Source organism: Physeter macrocephalus, chromosome 10 (assembly GCF_002837175.3).
Source record: "Physeter macrocephalus isolate SW-GA chromosome 10, ASM283717v5, whole genome shotgun sequence".
Taxonomy (NCBI): domain Eukaryota; kingdom Metazoa; phylum Chordata; class Mammalia; order Artiodactyla; family Physeteridae; genus Physeter; species Physeter macrocephalus.
In genome coordinates, this window is record NC_041223.1 from 34,130,266 (window position 1) to 34,144,425 (window position 14,160).

At 35.3% G+C, this 14,160-nt stretch overlaps 1 protein-coding gene and 1 non-coding gene across 2 annotated transcripts in view; one reads left to right on the forward strand and one right to left on the reverse strand.

Annotated features, from left to right (window-relative positions):
* Window positions 1–14,160, reverse strand: part of LAMA2 (laminin subunit alpha 2) — a 621,727-nt gene that overhangs the window by 496,031 nt on the left and 111,536 nt on the right. The window lies entirely within an intron of this gene.
* LOC112064656 (U8 small nucleolar RNA) lies at window positions 281–381 on the forward strand. The gene has a single exon (XR_002891589.1). It is a non-coding gene; the product is annotated as a U8 small nucleolar RNA (small nucleolar RNA).

The window sequence follows — 14,160 nt, forward strand, 5'->3', positions numbered from 1 at the left end:
GTGCTGTGACCACCTAGAGGGGTGGGATAGGGAGGGTGGGATAGGGAGGGTGGGAGGGAGGGAGATGCAAGAGGGAAGAGATATGGGAACATATGTATATGTATATGTATATGTATAACTGATTCACTTAGTTATAAAGCAGAAACTAACACCATTGTAAAGCAATTATACTCCAATAAAGATGTTAAAACAAAAAAGACTTGGTGCAGCCAAATAAATAAATATTATAAATAAATAAATAAATAAAATAAAATAAAATAAAATAAAATGCTAAAAGAAATCATCAGGTAGGATAATCCTCACCTGTTCCTCCTTTTGGAGGGCAGATACAGAGTGAAGTAAGTCAGAAAGAGACAACAAATATCGTACAATATCGCTTACATGTGGAATCTAGAAAAATGGTACAGATGAACTTATTTGCAAAGCAGAAACTGAGTCACAGATGTAGAGAACAAACTTACGGTTACCAAGGAGGGGAAGGGGGCGATGGGATGAACTGGGAGATTGAGACTGACATATATACACTACTGTGTATAAAATAGATAACTAATGAGAAGCTGCTGTATAGCAGAGGGAACTCTACTCAATGCTCTGCGGTGACCTAAATGGAAAGGAAATCTAAAAAATAGTGGATATATATATACTTATAACTGATTCACTTTGCTGTACAGCAAGAAACTAACACATTGTAAAGGCAAAAAAATTAATTAAAAAATTAAAAATAAAATGCTAAAAAAGCAAGTTTTCTTTATACTATCTTATTATATAAAGCACAATAGGGCTTCCCTGGTGGCACAGTGGTTAAGAATCTGCCTGCCAATGCAGGGGACACAGGTTCGAGCCCTGGTCCGGGAAGATCCCACATGCTGTGGAGCAACTAGGCCCACGTACCACAACTACTGAGCTTGCACTCTAGAGCCCGCGAGCCGCAACTACTTAGCCCATGGGCTGCAACTACTGAAACCCGTGCGCCTAGAGCCCATGCTCTGCAATAAGAAAAGCCACTGCTATGAGAAGCCTGATCACCGCAACAAAAGAATAGCCCCTGCTCACCACAACCAGAGAAACCCTGGCGCAGCAACAAAGACCCAATGCAGCCAAAACTTAATTAATTAATAAAAAAAAAAAAATCAGGCCTGACAGGAAATGCTGCTGTTATGGCCATTTAAAAAAAAAAACACAATAGATAATGTTAGTAAATCATTTTTTTTTTTATTTCAAGGCTGAGATATTTGAGTGGGCTAAGAATGGAGCAATCATTATCCCCTCCTCCTACAAGAAAAATGTGAGGTGTGTTATCTATAAATATTAATGAAGAAGGAAGAAAACAAAGAAAGAAGGAAGGGGGGATGGAGAGAAAAATGAGGGAGAACTTAAACTCACTGCCTTACACAAACCTAACCTCAGCGGCCAACATAAACACAGAATAAACTCTGGGAAAGAAACCTTTGCATTTTTACACAAAAAGGACAGTAAATCATAACTTATAGAAGTTTTTATCCAAAATAACACACATTGAAGTAGAATTTTCTTTCCAGTATATTTTTTCTTTCCAAAATAAATTTCTGACAACTCAGCAGATATTTTATAGAAGTTTTGAATGTTACTGAGGAATCTGATAATTCCTTATGGTTTCACTTGAAAATCTGGATCACATAAATTGAAACCAGGGTGAAATTGTGTCAACAAGCACTAACTATAAATATGTCCTGAAATGAGTTTAGTGGGAAATGTTTTAAATTCCATATAATAGAATATTATGAAGTGTCAAAAAGATATTGTGTTTATAATTTGACAATAATTAGAACGTGTCAAAATATGAGCATATACTATAATAGAATATAAGAAAGAGAATTAGAAATAAAGCCAGAAAATAAGAAAAGTACATTGTTCTTAATTTGCAAATTAAAATCAAAGTAAGAAAAACAAGAAACTCAGTTTACAATTTAGTCAATTAATTTCAGTCAAACTGTATTTACTAAGAGGACAATATGTTAGGCTCCGATGATTCAACAGTCCACAAAACAAACATGGTCCCTGCTCTCACAGAAATACATCCTTGCTAAATTGTTCAGAAATACATATGGGTGTAAATCAGTGAGTATTGAGACATGACTGTATTTGACTGAAAATAACCACCATCATTGCACCTCTGATTTGGAAACCTATTTTTCTAAAATGTTTCAAGACATAGCAGTAGTTTACGTGTCCACCTTGTTCCTCTTTGCTGCTACTACCAAATCAGTTTTCTCTTTCCCACCAGAAATCTCAGCTTGTTTGAAGCTTCTACCATCAAACTATACCACCTACTACATCCCCCACTGCTTTCATAAAACCACCTTCCAGGCATTTTACAGACATGGTTTCTGGTTCATCTTCCTTCCCACCTCTCCTTGTGTAACTGCAAAATCTACACATGTGACTCACCCAGTGTTCAGGTCCTTGACTTCCTCATCAACCGCTTTTATGCCTCTCCATCTCCAGTACCCACCCTCAGGGCTCCTCCCTAGACCTGGCATTCACCACACCACCTCATCCTTTCAGCTCACTCACTCTTGTACCCCATTACAACAAGTCATGGTCCTTTCTCTTAACCATCCTCCCTTTCCTGCCATCATTCCCTCCTCCCTGGCTTAATGATTCCATGATCCATCGTTAAAATCACTGCATTACAAACCTCCTCAGCTCCATTTCTCTTTTAAGAAAGCTGCTTCAATCATTTACTTAAAGTTCACTGGAAAATTTGAACATCTTATCACAGGTATGAACTCTTGAACAGTCAGCTTGTACCTACAGTTCCAACCTTGACTCATGTTATTCTTCCCCTCCCTTACTTTACCCTAGCCACACTGGCCATTTCTTGAACCCACCAAACCCTTTCTTACCATTATGCCTATCCACTTTGGCATCATTCTGCCTTATGAGCTTATCTCCCCAACTCTTGACTTGCCAGCCTCTTTCTCATCCTTCTTCTCTCCGTTGCAATGTCACCTCTACATAGTCTTCTCTGGCCATTTCATCTAAAATAACTTGACACAATGACTTTCTATTACATTGTCTTGTTTATTTACTTCTTAGAACTAACTGTATATATAGTTATATTGTTTAATTACTTACTGGCTATCTCCTGCATTAGACTTATAAGCTCCATAAGGACAAAAGCCCTTATCTGTTTTGTTCACTTTTATATTACATATTAGCAAATATTAAATTCATACACAAATTAATAGAATGAATAAAAGGGAAGTAATAAGAGAGTAAGGTTTGACTATATACATGTCAAAAATCTAAAAATAGTTAAAAAAAAAAAAAAAGGGGGTGGAATTGGATGAAGGCCATCAAAGGTGCTAAAACTTCCAGTTATAAGATACATAAGTACTAGGAATGTAAACAACATGATAAATATAATTAACACTGCTGTATGTTAAACACAAAAGTTGTTAAGAGAATAAATCCTAATAGCTCTCATCACACACAAAAAATTTTTTTCTATTTATTTAATTTTGTACTTATATGAGACGATGTTCACTAAATTTATTGTTATAATCATTTCATGATGTATGTGAGTCAAATTATTATGCTGTACACCTTAAAATTATACAGTGCTATATATCAATTAAATCTCAATATAAAGGAAGAAAAATAAATGAACAAATAAAAATTGATTTCGAAAGGAAAAAATAAAGAAAAATAGTAAAAAAAAAAAAAAAAAAGAGTTCACTATTTAGCCATCTATACAAAAATAAATCAGTATACACCAAGTCTACTAATTATACTCTTATTTTGGTCAATATAACTAAGAGAAATTAAACCATATAAATGTATTTTTATGTAAAAACTGGTAATAACTAACATAAAAATTCACTAATCAAAAAAAAGAAAAACCAGTCAAGTGGGTTGTTTGATAGCATATAATAAGGAAAATGATATCTAAATTCAATTTTTGAAAATTAAAATGAAAGTAGCATAAAAAACATAGATAGATAGAACCCAGAAATTCATCTATAAGAGAATCAGATTTAAATTATGAAATAACAAAGATATGTTAAATCATAAAATTTACAATAAATTCTGAAATTCACAAATATTAAGTAATTGAATATGTCATTGATGAGTCACAAATCTAACGAATCATGGGATTTCTCTATCAAATATCAGGTTCTTATCAACCCTCTCAAATTCATCCTACAGAAATCTTCTTTAACTATCCAGGTAAATACAGTATTATGCTAAGTATAATAGAATTATGTTAAATACATATATTATCTGATATAATATCTATGAGAATTCTCACTCAGAAAATAATTTCTATTGACTATATATAATTCAACGTGATAAACCTTTACATGTTCTTTATTTTCTCTGCCCATAAAACTATACCCATGAGGATACTTTTTAACTATCTCTAAACTTCTATGGGGTAAAGACTGTATTAGATATGTGATCAGGATTTGTATAATAAGTGTTATTTTTAAAAGTAATCTTGGCAAAATATACAGTGGAACTTACATCCAATTTAATCTTCAGTTTCAAAGATAAAACTACATAGGTTCGATCAAATGGTAACAATACAAATAAATAAACAAAAGGCACTCAGCTAAATACTGATTCAAACTACCATAAGAATCAAACTCTAAATAGATCAGATTCCATCCCTTTAGTATTCCTTTAGCATAGGTATTATAAACTCTGGCCTACTGTCCTGGAATGGTTCCATAACCTTGGTGTGATACACTAAAAACATCTTCATTCACAAATTTGGACCATTCAGCTAGTCGGAAACTGAGTAAACTAATAAGATAACGGATACCCCAAATCCTGGGAGTCTTCCTTGAAATAAAAATCCTTGGTATTCCTTGCTTTTCTCACCTGTCCATCTCACAGTTACAGGTGTGTAATCATACGACAGAGATTCTTAATCTGTCCTTTTGATTTGGACCATCAATTTTCAGCAGTTTCAGCTGTCACAATCCATTATGCACCATTCCTTAAAGCTCTTCTGGGTTTCCCTGGTGGCGCAGTGGTTGAGAGTCCGCCTGCCGATGCAAGGGACACGGGTTCGTGCCCCGGTCCGGGAAGATCCCATATGCCGCGGAGCGGCTAGGCCCGTGAGCCATGGCCGCTGAGCCTGCGCGTCCGGAGCCTGTGCTCCACAACAGGAGAGGCCACAACAGTGAGAGGCCCGCATACCGCACAAAAAAAAAAAAAAAAAACCACACACAAAGCTCTTCTGTCATAAATATCTAATTCTCTGGTTCTTAGCATTGACATAGCATTAACTCTTAAAATTTGATTCACAAAACCACTCCAGTTCTCAAGTATAATACTCCCACTTGAAATTAGGCTACCAGTTTATTAAACACCACAGAGTATTGCTCAAAAAGCCCAAGCTGATTAGTCTTTAATTAAAATAGCCACAGTTTGGACCTTTAAAATCTCACTGGATTTAAACTTTCTATTAATTTTTCTCTGAGTCTATTAATCATAGTAATTAAATGAGAGGAACATGTGGAACAAAGACACTACTTTCTTTCATAGATTTCTTGTTTAAAAAACACTGCCTCCCGGCCCCCACACGAACACACACACACACACATTGTAAAGTTTATGTTTTTTAAAAAACTATTATTTCTGCATCCAAAAAGCTACATATTTTCTTTCATGTAGCCAGAATAGTCAACCATAACAATGTGTATATTAGGGCTATGTTAATTTTCAAAAAAAAGGAGGGAGCAAGGATGCAGGTAAGAGTGCCTTTCAAGTATATGCTGAAAAGCTCACACAAAAGAGAACAGAAATGTACAACTAGCCTGTAATGATGTGTGTAATATAGTCTCAATATAATATGTATAAAATCTAACATATAAATATATTTGAGTGTAAATTTCCCATCCCCTTTTGAGTTGCCTAGCAACACAAAGGCACCCAGAACCACTGTCAAGACAATGTTACTGACATTTGTGAGAAGTAACTGTTCACTCATTGTTAAGTCAGGCTCCATCTACATTATATCTAAACTCTTGGTGGATCATTTTCCAGTTTCTGCTGCTAGAAATGTTTTCATACGAAAAAGAGAGTACTTTTTCATTTTCTCTTCAGCTTCCCAGTCAGGATGTTTTTGGCACGATCGATATATGTGCATAAAAATGTGGCTGTTGTCATTTAAAATAAATAATCCATGGCACTCACTGCTGGGGTTCAGTGATTTCATTCGCAGAAAGATTTTGCAGTGTATCTCAGGGATGGTTCTCATTGACAGGTAGAGAAATTAAGTAGTACCAGCAATGTATCTGGCATATGAAACCCAAAATATTTTTATTTAAAACAAAACATTCTGCTATCTTAAATGAAATTTCCATTCTCCTTTTGGATAGCCTTGTACATAACTGAGAATTGGACCTTACTTTGACATTGCCCCAACTTTAGTTATAGTTTTCTCTTCACAGCAGTAGATTCAATGAGGTGATGCACATGAAGTATCTACAACAAAACTGTCAACAAACAGTGAAGACAAAAAGGACAAAAGCCATGTGGAAACACTGAAATGTTACTGCACAAAATATACAATTGGTTTCTTCCTACCCTAACCTAGCTAGTCAGGAATTACACTCTTCCTACTCTTCACTAAACATAAATGTAATTGGATACTGTAGAATATAGACATGTTATTTAAATTTAAATGTGAAAGCATGATGTGTGTGTGTGTGTGTGTGTGTGTGTGTGTGTGTGTGTGTGTAGTTCACCTTAAGTGACAATTCCTGGGTCTCATATCCAGATATCCTAAACTGCAAAAAAGAAAAACAAAAAGATTTTTATCGAAGATGATAATTATTTGAATGCCTTAGAGTTGCAAACTATTTCTAATTTGCAACATTTCTCATTTAATGGAGGGCTACATCCCATTATTTCAGGCTACATCCTGAAATAATCTGATCACAGAACAAGAAATGTCTCTAACTTCAGTAAAACCATAACATTCTTTTTTTTTTTTTTTTGCGGTACATGGGCCTCTCACTGTTGTGGCGTCTCCCATTGCGGAGCACAGGCTCAGCGGCCATGGCTCACGGACCCAGCCGCTCCACGGCATGTGGGATCCTCCCGGACCGGGACACGAACCCGTGTCCCCTGCATCGGCAGGCAGACTCTCAACCACTGCGCCACCAGGGAAGCCCAAACCATAACATTCTTGAGCGATATATCTTGGGATCACAAATCTCATAATACATAAAAAATTTAAATGACTAGAAGTTGAACTTCTTTTTAGGTACCACTTCCTGCTATGAAACAAAGTTTTTATTACTTTTTAAAAGTTAATATAAGGTGTTAATTAACTGACAACCACACTGCAATGTTGGTACTGTGTAGTCAGCTGGACTCACTTACTGGCTGCCAATAACTGAAGTCAGAGCAAAAATTACTGTCCTTAAAAATTTCATAGTGTATTACACACCTTGGAGATTTCTCACAAATATCTGAAACTGAAAGAGTTGTAACTGTATAGGGTAAATCTATAAATGCCAAGGCTCTATCACTGCATTAAAATTTTTAAACAGTTGGTTATGTCAATTATTCTATACTATATGCTATAATATAAAAAGGGTTAAATAATTCACAATAAACGTGCTCTGGCCATAGACTACAGTGGCAAATTCATGCTGTGATTTAAAATAATGTGGACATAAAAGAAAATTACTAGACCATGAATGCATTTCTCAAGTTAATACTCAAATGAGCCTAATTTCCAGGGTTTTGCTTTCGCTGGAAATTAAACAGATGTACAGATGTCAAGAGTACACAGGAAATACTTTGAAAATTAAAACTCAAATGGTCAGTTTGCTCAAATATTTCACCAATGAATTAGGTATGTAATTCCAATATCATTTTATTTTATCTTAAAATAGATTTCATAGCCAACCAAAAGTTTCTCCTGAAGGGTTTCTTAAAGAAGTCAGCAACTGTCACAGACTTTTGTATCCTAACAAAACAGGAAGATTTTTTTAAAATCGTGCTTTTTGCTTCACTATTTAATATGAGAAGCAGACTGCTTTACCTTCTTCAATTTATTGTGAAGAATTCTAAAATGAATTTTTATGTGATTATACAAACATGACTGTATTTTACTTTGAAAAATTTGTAAAGCAAATATGAAGATATTTTTGCTTCCATAATAGACTGTAGCATTTTCATCCATTTACATTTTGGGGATCACTAGTTTTACCAAAATATAGCAATACAGTGTTTCGTATTTCAGGACAGCAGAAGGAGAAAGGACTATGTCAATTGATACAAATTTCTGTTTGTAAACCAGTCATCATTGTTAGGGGACAAAAAAAGTAGAAGGAAGCAAACCTAGGAGAATAAAGTAAGCTTCCCAGCAGGATGCTACTCTCAGGAAAAAAAATAAACAAAAATCACAAGAAGGTGATTTTTCCCTTTGTATGGGACAGATTGTACAATACCCCAAATCCCAAGAATTTATTCTCTGAACCAAAATTCAACCTAAATGATCATCTCTATGTTTATACTTGTTTAAACTGATTGAATCACAATCTTCTACCCAACATTAAAGAAATAACACTGAAATTGTCCCCTTTTTAATGATTAAAAAGCATTTTTAATACCTACATTCTTAGATCTGTAGACTAGTTCTTTCAACCTGTAAACACAGGAACCCATGCTGATTAAAATATTCTCTTTATGCATATATAGAAAAATACAATATTGTGTGATTTATGTACTGACAAGTTCTCACAGCTCAATTAAAAACTAATTTTAGCTCATTTGTTTTAGTAACAAACAACACACAATGAAAGTATTTCAGATTAAAGCTTTCAACAATGAACTCTCTGATTAAGGCAAGATAAATAAGAGTCAAAGTGGCCTGCTTGAAAACAAAACAAAAATACAAACTAGTCTTTTACCATGTACTTGGCTTAAGGCAAACCAATAAATATTTTATAAGCTCACCACAAAGAAGTCCACTTCTTCCCAGACACAAAACTCTATTGGGTGTTATTACCTCTAGCTGTGGACCCAGAGCTTCCATTAGCAGTATCTATTATAATAGGAAGTTGAAGCACTGAACAACTTATTAGGAGTTCGGGCAGCCAGCCAGGCTCTAAATGCATGTTCATATTTGAAAATATATGTTTTCTTTGTTAGATACACATTTCTGAGATGTTTCACTTGCATCTCATTTGTTGTTGTTTTATTCCTATGAATTACAATAAAATAGTCCCCAATTAAACCATAAATAATCAATAATTAGAATAATTACACCCTTCAGGGAACCAATAGGAAATACAAAAGAGAATAATATTTTTTCTGAAAAGCACAGGCCGAGGAAGAGCTGAAAAACAAAAAAAAGCCAACTAAATATTGTGTGCTGTGGAAGCCTGATAAACACTTCTCTGAAACAAAGCTATATGAGATATCCTGGCTTGTGCTAGAGCTTTGAGTTTAGTACTATTTCAGCAGTGGCCATAATAAATAGAAAGCATTTAAAAATAATAAACATTTATAACTACTCTTAGTTCTAGTCAGCAAATTATCTAGAAAAATGGCTTTTATAAATATCAATGAAGTTTGATGTGAAGTGAGAAATAGTAAGTTACATTTTATAAGCTCTTATTATGTGCCAGGTCCTTGTATGTATTATCTGTAATTCTTAGGACAGCTCTGTGAGGCAGAGATTTAATAGGCAGAGTAGCTGAGGCATGAGAGGAAAACCTCTTGCTTTCTAGTAGCCAGCTAGAAAAGGTACATCAAGAATTTCAACACAAATTCAAAGGTCTATTCTTACATAGCCCATGCAGGCTATTTGAATGCTATTTTGTAAACTGATGTTTTATAAACTGAGCATATATGAGCACCATGCATGATTTCACTCACTCAAAAGAAATTAAGTTCACATGATTCTTCTCTGCATTACTCCATCCTCATAATTTGTATTTAATTTTTACAGTTTTTAAATTTTAGAACAAATGTTTCACATGTATATGCTTTACTACAATTCAGTTGTTAAAATTTTGAAGGATGGAGCCCTATTTCAGTAATTTAAATATATATATATATATATATATATATAAAGTATCAACAAACTTGTTTAACTAAGTGTTACAAAATTCAAGAAGCCAGACTCACATAGTCATAATATCTTCTAGATAATCGTTATTTTTAAGCAACCTACATCCACACATCACCACCACTGCCATTCTTTATAAAATGTTTTTGTGAAGACAATCCTTTCACTTCTAGAAACTCAATATTACTTTATAGAACAATTTTGTCCTGTTTTTCATTTAATTGACTAGGAAAGAATAATTTCATTTTTATTCCATATCCTATTAATTTGAAGTGAATCTAATAGACCTGATAAACGAACAACTTTAGCATGAAGAAATTTCTCAGTTTTCTAAATCAAATGCTTCAGTTTTAATTTATTTGGCTCAACTCAGATGAAACTTAATCTCCATCAACATAGAAAATAAATATGGAGAACCAAATTTCTCTTAGTCCTATGATTTCAAAGACTTAAAGAAAAAAAAATTTCTAATTTATTCTAAATTCTGAGAACTTATGAGAATACCAATCACTATTTAATTGTCCAGGCAATGCTTACACAGTATCGGGCTCCGTGCCTCCTGATCCCTTCTTATGCCCATGGTAGCATATGTAAAGTACATTATTCTAGTGCCTTAGTCTTAGGCTGGCCTAGCAGGTTTTGTTTAATACCTAAAACTCCTTTAGTAAAACATTTGTCCATACCTAATGTGTTTATTTTTTATCGAAAAATGCATTTGATGGAGAAAATAAAATGTTACTTGCCCAGGATCACATTTTCATAGCCTGTGCATTGGTTTGGCACTAGCAAGCCTATTTCATTAACAAGTGGACACTTTATTTTTTTTCCACTAAGTTTGCATTGTCATGCCCCCTTTTACAACTCCTTCACTTGTCCCACCATGGTGCACTCTCTAAATAGACTAACATTTCAAGTGCTGATTATCAGATCAAATGTTGAGCAGTACTTGCACACATAAAAATTATAAAGTAAATAAGCAAAATAAAACCAAGCTATGGGGCTTCCCTGGTGGCGCAGTGGTTGAGAGTCCGCCTGCCGACGCAGGGGATAAGGGTTCGTGCCCCGGTCCGGGAAGATCCCACATGCCGCGGAGCAGCTGGGCCCGTGCCATGGCTGCTGGGCCTGTGCGCCTGGACCCTGTGCTCCGCAACAGGAGAGGCCACAACAGTGAGAGGCCAGAGTACCGCAAAAAAAAAAAAAAAAAAAAAAAAAAAACAAGCTATGACTACGCAACAAGGTTCTACTGCATAACACAGGGAACTATACTCAATATCCTGTGATAAACCATAATGGAAAAGAAAATGAAAAAGAATATATATATGTATAACTGAATAACTGCTGCACAGCAGAAATTAACACAACATTGTAAATCAACTATACTTGAATAAAATGAATTTTTTAAAAAAATATGACTTTGGCTGACAAACGAGTTACCCTGGTTCCTGATTTTCCTTTAAAAAAAACAAATATAGTGACATAACTTTAAAAAGGCATTTCCAGTTCAAGTTGGTGACATTTTTCTCTGAAAAAAGACAGCGAATTAATATGAATGTAAATATTTAGGTGAGTATTCAACTTACGTGAGTACTCTGGTTAAGCTAACTTTATTTCCATCACAGTAGCAAGAGACCAATTAAGGGTCATTCATTTATTCAAAAAACATTAAGTGATCAGTTTGTGCCAAGCACTAATCTAAGCCCTGGGAATACACAAATTGTTAAAATGTGAGGAATCAGTGACCAGCATGGAGAGCAGCGTGCTCTTTTTCTTCTCTACAACTTCAGACTGAGCTCCACTAGAGACCTAAACTCTAAGGGGATGTTTATCACAGTTGCAGGCTGAATTAACCCCCAGGTACTATAAAGAAGTTAGCAGACCACCCACCAGGAGGGTGATGTTTTCAATGGTCTTTCTTTAATTTAGGAGAGAAGATTCTTCCACTAAACTCTTTGAACAACTATAACGTTAAGCCACTTCACAAATTGCCTACAGGGTTATAGCCTCTTTTTACTCCTAAGTAGGGTAACTTCTAAGAATGAAAGTTGGTGCTACTAGCAGTTGTATCAGGATAGAAAGTGTAAACCGGCATGGTCCTGGGCAAACAAGGATATATAGTCATACTATCTACAAGGCACTGAACTGGTTTTGATTTGCTGAACTGAACTTTTTCTTCCCTCAAACCCAAACATCCAAATACACACACACACACACACACACACACACACACACTCATGCATGTACACTTGCAGACTGTCAATTTCAAAAGTTGATTCAACCATAGTAGCTACATGAACTTGTGCAATCACTAAGCCTTTCTTACCCAGTTTACTTATCTGTCAAATGGGGTTAATCTCTATATTACAGAGTTTTGTGATAATTATAATTATATAATTTTTAATTCAGGAAAAGTGTTTGGCATGTAAGTTTTAAATGTAATACATATTTATTATTATTTCAATTACTGTTCAACATGGACTTTGGCCTTTGGAGGGAGCACTAGAGATTATCATAACATCTAGGATAGCGGTGATCCGAAAATCATTGGTCAGTAACAGATATCCCCTTTTCTGTTCTCATCAAAACACTGTTAGAAATTTCCAAATAGTTAAAAAAAATCTCAGTTGCTTTACATTTGAAAATTGCATGCTGAGTAACTACTATGATAAGGTATTCTATCATATATTTCATAATATCACCTCATTCAATTGTCACGTGCAAACTGGAACTTGCCATCTACCTCTAAAAGGAGTAAACTATGAGCCACTGCAGCTGCTGAGCTTCAACACCCCCTAAAAGGAGTTCAGGGTGGAGATCAGGAGTGAGGCCCTCTATTCTCTGGGGAAAACTGGCAGAACAGGTCTTCAGATAGTTAGATATATTCAGGAAAAGATTTTATAAGCCAAATTCTTGCATCTCCTTGAACCTAGAAAAGCACTAAAATCCTTCATGGTGACGTCTGCTCCTCGTGACTAGCAGTAATCTTCACAAGAGTAGCAGCAACCTTCTGCAAAAATGTGTGCTTGATTGCATGTACTCCCCTTTCACAAAAATCACATATACACTGACCTTCCCAGCTGCCTCTTTGGAGCTGTTTCTCAGAGCTATCTGAAATGCTACCCCCCCCACCCCCGGCGCTATAGTCCTCATTTTGCCCCAATTAAACTTAACTCACAACTCTCAAGTTGTGCATTTTTTTTTTCAGTTGACACAATCTTCACCACAGATCTATGGAACAAATGAAAAAAGTTAATTAACCCGTCTAAAGTCAAAAACGTAGTCACTGACAGGCCAGGAATTGAACCTGGATCTTTTAACTTCAAGCCCAGGACTGCTCCCTTCAAACTGAGATTTCCCTTTTTCCTCTTCCCTAACCATCAGAGGTACCCTCAGAAGCTTTGGAACATAAAGTTTAGACACATGATTTGTTAGATAATCTGCAGGGGAAAATACACTATCATCTACTGGTCTTGAGATTGGAAAATGGTCATCCCCACACAGAGAGGAATTTGACAATATCTAATTAATTTATATTCACATTCACCCTTTGAGTAATCACACTTTTAGGAATCTATTTAAATACATAGTGAAAAACATATAAAAGAGACATACACAAAACAACTGCCTGCAGTCTACTTGTAGTAGCAAAAGACTGGAAAAAATACCCTTAAGTGGATTCTTTGTATAAACTATTTTGAGACATTCCCCTCAAAATGTAAAGATAATCCAAAACTAAAGAAAATGGTGACACATAAGGGAAAGAATAAACAGGATGGATAGACAGAGTCTAGTTTTCCCTGAACATACCTGATTTCATAGATTTGACTTTGGAACTATGAAAAAGTTTTACATTTTTATGAAAAAAAACAAAACTTTAAAAATTGTAATGCCAGGACTTCCCTGGTGGCACAGTGGTTAAGAATCCACCTGCCAATGCAAGGCACACAGATTCAATCCTTAGTCTGGGAAGATCCCACATGCCATGGAGCAACTAAGCCCATGTGCCACAACTACTGAGCCTGAGCCCTAGAGCCTGTGCACCGCAACTACTGAGCCCACCTGCCGCAGCTACCAAAGCC